The following is a 6,956-nucleotide window of genomic DNA, read 5'->3' on the forward strand; positions in this document are numbered from 1 at the left end:
TCCATGGTGCTGAAGAAATAAGGCATGCCTATCTCTATTGACATTAACTTTCTTTTTAAGGGAGCTCAAAGCATTAAACACAGCTGAAATTGTGAAAATGTAATAAATAATAATACGGTGTAAATTAAACTGTAGGTCTACACTTATTTGCTTAGAGCGCAGTGTTTTGGAGAGAGGCCTACCTCGAGCCTTCGCCGCGTTTTCTGTGCAATTATTAACTTCACCTGTAGATGGCAGCTGTATTAGTGCCTAATCCTAGTCAAGCGTACGCAAAACATATACTCAGACATAGGCCCTCTGAAGGAATAGGACGTACAAGAGTGAAATATTGATTAAAATCTAGCCTACACACTTCAAATTTTTTGCTTCTCTCATTCTCGCACACAAATGCAAGTTTTGCTTGTTTTCAGCAAACGCGTTGTCATGGAAACCGCTAGAGATAGGGAGGGCCGAGAGACACATTAAGGATTTGCGCACGAACACACACCCTCCACCCGACCCCATCACCTTTCGCCCCTAATTTAAAATTCAGGCTCCTCATCCGATTCCTTTTCTGTCCCCCCCACGAGAACACCCCCACCCACACCAAATATCTGCCCTCTCTCCCGTTTTGCTGTGTCCGACTGTTTTCCGTGCCCGAGCAGCTCGCGTGTGTGACGGAGACCGACGCGTTCATCGATGGAAAAGCTGGTAATGTTGTGTAAACAAACTGACAGCTTCATACAATTATTATCTTGCATAATGTATAACTTTTCCGTACTCTAACGCCATTTTTTTTTTACCCTGACTTATATTTGTTTCTACTTTCTTATGTTTCTGTTAGTTAGGCTGTATTCCATTAAAACGATTCGCGCTAAAGTTGTCGTATCTTATTTTAACCAGTCCAAGCTCGAGCAGGAGAGAGGCGGAAATAGTTATTGCCTGTAATGATTTCTTGCTCTTGCTTTCTTTTTATTGATTAATTTAATTCATGGGACAGCCCTCTCTCCCTCTGCTTGTGTTTCTCTGCGTGTTCCTGCGAATCTCGGGATGTGCACGCGCTGTTCTGCATGCTGTAATTGGCGCAGGGCGTCGCGGGAATATTTGATTTGGGAAAAACGGAGCTCGCGCTGTGAAATATGCATGCGCTCGTGTTTTACAGTCCTGAACTCTAGCGGTGCTTTTTTTTGTCGCGTGGTGATAAATGCACAGCTTTCTGTCATGAATAAAGCGAAGCTTTCAGTATGCTTTTTCCATTACTGCTGTTTTTGTTATAAAAACCCTGTGTTTGCCAAATAAGACGCTATAGGAGCGATTATAACGAGAAGGGCGGAATATAAACCGTATGTCTGTGAAAGGACAAATATTTAGGCTATAATTGTTTTACAGTAACTGTTTTCATCGCTATGACACACATATGGGTGTTGATGAATGTAGGCCAAATTCCAAGGGCTCATTTAGCAGTTTTTTTTGACGAATGTTGACAAAGTCGTAGTTAAATGTTCGAAACTCTTTAAGCTTGAAAAGCGTTTTATTTTTGTCATGGTTTAAATCCTTTTATCGGTAGGCTATCAATATTTAGGCTATTATTTTATTTCTGTAGGCCTAATTGTGCGCGCGAACTATGTTTTGTCTCTTGACTTGTGGAAAATCTAGACATATGTTTACTCCTTTGGGAAGCTTTGTAATCAATATGATCGATATGTGTTTGGCGGCGTATCCTTGTTAACGACGTTGTAATAACAGCATCACGCGGCCTGCGCACGGCCGTCAGTGTCCGCAGCCACACACGCCGAATCTCCGCTGAGGGGGAAATCGATGAACACACTGAGTTAATTATGAGAAAATCAATTAAGAGGTGGAGATTTGGGCTTTAAAAGGGCGGCCAGTACAAAAGAAAAAGAGACTGAATGCACAAGCCAGTTCACACATTTCTGGGTTCTGCTCTTTTCTAGGTGCGCGACCGTGTGAGGATTTTTTCCGTATAGCTTATGACGTTGAACTAGTCTATTTTTTTTGTAATTCTGTAAGGCGACCCTACAACATATTTACAATTCTGTAATGAGGATACGTTTCATTCAACAGATCTTTTAAGATGAAACCTGCACGTGTCGGTGACTGTATGAGAAGCGCGCGGAGCTACATCAGGTCTCATTATATTCCCTTGCCTCAGTAAACAAAGTCCGAAGAAAAACAAACGTGTTTCGATGTGGACTATCTATTCACAGTGAACTTTTCTTTCTTTTTTTTTCTTTTTTTTTTTAATAGGTTTGTAGCGATGGACAGAAAGGTGGAGACGTTCTCTTCAGTTTAGACAGTGAAGATGGTCTATCAAATATTTGAACAGCCTGACTCTCTGTATATATGTGCTCTCACGTTTCATGGTTGATAAACAGGCACATGTTCTTTATTTGCTTCAGATTAACAAAGAAACACGGGTGCCATATCTCTGAAGATATACTAAGTCATTCAATCTTCAGGACTCATTATTGATGCCATCTTTGCGCTTTTGGGAGTTGCAATACAATGCAGAAATCGTGAGAACCATAGTTTTAAAAGCTGAAATATTAAATGTAGCCTATTAGCCTAGTATTTTTATGATTTAGCCTACTCATGCAATGTTCTAATGAAGATTTGAATACGCAGATCTAGGCTACTAAACGGTATAGCTACACAAAACACCACTGCATTCTGATATTGTAGAAAGAGACAATAAACTGACAACAGATTTCACGTTTTTCAAAGCAGCCTAATTTTTACCTGTACCTTTAGGCGACCTATCCGGATTGAGTTTAGCCTATATCAAAACAATTAACAAACGTGCTATTTGCCACGCATTCACTCGTTTTAGTTTTTTTATGATGGTAAGTTAAAATAATACAAATCAAGAAAATAATTCAGTCAGATATCAAATATATCTGAGGCGAATAATGGTCTTCTCAACATAAGCAGTAAAATACATTTCTTCTTATCTTTGTACTGAGACGAAGTGTTCACTTGACTTCCCATAATTATTCAGAGGTAAGCCTATATTTTAAGTAGTGTTCTCAAATTATTGTAGCCTAGATTGTTTGGCTAGTGTCCTATTTGCGTATTTAAATGTTAAATTCGCATTTGCTTGCATCAATGACGATGATTATTGGATTGTTAGTGACCGAATAGTGTCATTGTGTAATCACAAACTCTTTTTTTTTTGTACTTTAATAAAGCAGATATTTTTAAATTCACTAAATTAAACTCGAGTATAACTGAAATACTGAGCATTAGATAGGCCCTATATAATGGTTTAGCATTTATACTCAAGCTAATTAGCCTAAGAGAAAACGCAAATAAAGTGATACATCGAATAAATGATTTGTCCTCTGAATACACCAAATAGCCTAGGCCTAAATACAATTATTTCAGTTGAGCGCGTCTTCAAATACCAAAGTGCCAGACTTTCCCAAAGATGCACTAGAAATAATATGTAGCCTATGCTATACAATTGAAATAAAGAAACGTGTTAATACGAAAACACACTCTCAAAAGAAAATGTCATTATAATAGCTACCGTTTTGGTGGAGACAAGAATAGAGACAAGAATAAACCTCTCAAGTTTGCTCCGTTTAAACACTTATCAATCACAAGTCATCTGTTGTTACTATGCTAATAAGTGATATTATAGACATTATATTCGTGGAATAACCAGAGAATAACACACAAAAATAGCGGGTAAAACAACGGTTAGCCTGACAAAAAATGTTTTATAAAGAGAGCTTTTAAATGTAGGCTACTAAAATAAAAATAAAACACAATGCAATTATTAACTGCTTAACTAAATATCTACATCATTTCCCCAATCAATCAGATTATTTTATTTTGCCATCCAAGACTTATTAGCCTACACATCGATTAACGCTTAATCGCTATAGGCTATTATTACTCTCGCGTCCTGTTTACATTACATAGCCTGTGACATAAGAGCAAAAGTAGCCTATAATTTTTAATTTTTTTATGTTTACTCTGTTTATTCTTCTATTAACCTACAATTACCTGCTTATGTTCCTTCGTGAGAGGAAGATTGTATTTCGGGCATTATTGCCTATTTTGTTCTTCTCGTTATTTTAGAAAATCACTGATCAGACAGATCCTCAATATCGCTCAGTCTGTCAGAAGAACGTTTATGTGTCGTCGTCTTGTTTATATCACTCATTTAGAATGCACACATGTAGGCTATATTCGTATTATTATTGTTATTATTCTTTCCTTCTTTTTTTTTCATCGCCCCGCAGATATTCAGTGTCCGGTATCAATCTTGGGGTTTTTCATAAGCAGCTGTCAGCGTAACTCACGACCCCGCGGGTCAAAGGCCAAACGACCACCGGTGCAATTAAAACGGACAGAGATGGAGCATTATGGCCCCATCCAATTTTCCTCTAACAAAAGAACAAAACTCCTGGCAGTTTATTTCAGAAATATGATGTAATCAAAAGCATATGACCATATACTAATACTGCTGTAAATGAGACATACTGTATGTCGAAATATAAAGTATTTATGGGCCTAAAAAATATATAAAAAAATAATGGTCTTGGCACTCAGTTTTGCTTTCTGAAAATTAAACTTATTCTACTATATATTATTCAGTATATTCAGGATCTATTTATTTTCTTTATCAATTCTTCAGATGTTGATTTGCAGAAGGCAGAATAAGTTCATGCTTATTTGTCAGAAAATAGTTGTTGGTGTGGTGCATCATTTATACAATATAAATCAAGCCATTTTTGAGAAGTTGCGTGGAAGTGTTTCGTTAAAAAAAAAGAAGTATTTATTCTATTTAGATGGCATAAATCAGAAATTATTGTTCTTTCCACATTCGCAGCTGTAAAATCCACCCGGCGAAACCTCAATATCAGCAACTAATAAATTGTGGCGGTTGCTGTGACCTTTGCAATTGTGGCTTTTGCTCCTGGTTTGAATGTGTGGCCGGTCTGCTTGCAGCTCTATTTTGTTGCTGCTATGTGGCTGTTGAAAGAATCAAGATGACCACAATAATACACAGAGGGACACGCGCGCCGTTTATGAATGTGCGCGTGTGTTTAGAACCCAATGAGACGATGGGGTCAGAGTGCAAATTCAGCCCCAGACGGACGACCTTGCCCTTATGAATGACCTGGGGTCATACTAGGATGGGGGAAGGATTTGAAGGGATATAGAAAATGATTTGAGGGTAAAACAGAGAAAGCAGTCGCAAAGGGTAAAAGCATAAATACAGAGGTGGATATCAAACATACATATTTTTCGTCCCACTTCCAAATGTATTCTTCATTTGCTTCAGTCACACAAACACAAAAGAAAAAGTTAACCTTTGACCTTTATCTTCACCCCAGCTCCACTGTGCTCCTCTATCTCCACACACTTCCTCTATAACCTTGAGGTTTAAACACCTGCAGTTGCCTTGTTCTGCACCTCAGGTACTGGGGGTTAGTAAAGAACCAGGGCTGATGGCCACTCTAAAAGCCCCAGCAGGGTACGGGTTTGGGGGCCATGCAGGGGGCTGATGAAATGGGTGCAGTTTCACACATGACCTGTGCCTGGCAGCAGAGAGCTGGCTGTCTGGCCCATTTAGTTTAGCTACTCATCTTAGCCAATGACCAGGGGAGGAGAAAGGAGCGGGAGGGAGGACGCAAGCAACCCTGAGGGTGAGGAAAATTACATGAAAAAGCTCGCAAAAATGTCTGTTTGTTCCTTTGTGCTCAGTTAAAGCTTATTGCAGCGCTCACATTATTCTCTATCACAAAAGTGCTTTGTTTTTAAATGCACTTTCTAATATCTCGATTCTCGTCTAAATTCCCCTGATTCATTAAATAAGATGTTTTGTATTTCTAAAATCGTTTGACACGGTTCCGAACACTTTTGAGCTTTTTTTCTTTTTCTCACCTCTCCCTTTTTCTGTGTCTGAACGTTCCTGTCCTGTAACCCATTTAAACAATTACTCCCATCTCTCCTCATGGGCCAGAGCCAGAGTTATACCTGTGTGTTCTCTCGCTGAAGGAGAACAGCAGGTTTGGCTGACGTTCCCTTTATCTGGCCTGTGCTGATACTCAGTCAGTCAGTTTACCAGATGGGGTGTTTAGTGGGCATTTTCTCTCTGATGGGGGTATTTAGGGAGGATTTTCTTTATAGCTCTGGTCGTTTTCAGTTAAATCTGGGTACCTGGTATTTATTTTATGGTATGAAATTACATTTTTCTTCTGTTTTTCTGTGAAGATTTATAGATATTTTGCCTTGCGTTGAGGTTTGGTCATGGATAAACTGGCAAAACTCTCTCTCTTTATGAGTTTTAAATCAAATTTGAATTAAATCAAAACAGTGTTTTATTTGATTTGTGATTTGGTATTTGGATAAAAATAGCTTAAATGAGAATTAATTTAGCCTAATTCTTCTTTTTGATTTTTTTGCACAAAATCGGAAACAAACAGAAGTAATTATGATGTTCTAATGGGTAAGAAGATTGTAATGGGACTGAAAGCTTTAAATACAATTAAAATTAATGTTTAGAATTAAAAAGTATGATTAAACAATCATGGAAATGTACTGTATCACTGTAAAAAAAAAAAAAAAAAGGATCATTAAGTTATGACAACATATGTTTTTACATTGCTTTAACTCATCAAAATAAGTTAAGCGGTTTTCAGCTTTATTTAATAAGTCATAAAAGATTAAAATAAAGTCAGTTTAATGTAATTTAAGTTGAAATGACTTAAACATCCAAGTTGATTGTACTTAAAAATTTAAGGCAGCAACTTAAAGACACATTTTTGGTAACAATTGAGACATACTTTTTTCAGTACACATATTTTCTGTTTATTTAATCACTTTTGGCCTATCATTGAGTTACATTAAAGTTAAATGACCCATTGTGACTGAAGCAGTCAATATGGACTCATTCATTTAAAAAAAAGAAAAATAAATGTAGATCAAAATACCTCTAATCT

The sequence above is a fragment of the Leuciscus leuciscus genome (assembly GCF_965113295.1).
Source record: "Leuciscus leuciscus genome assembly, chromosome: 20".
In the NCBI taxonomy this organism is placed as follows: Eukaryota; Metazoa; Chordata; class Actinopteri; order Cypriniformes; family Leuciscidae; genus Leuciscus; species Leuciscus leuciscus.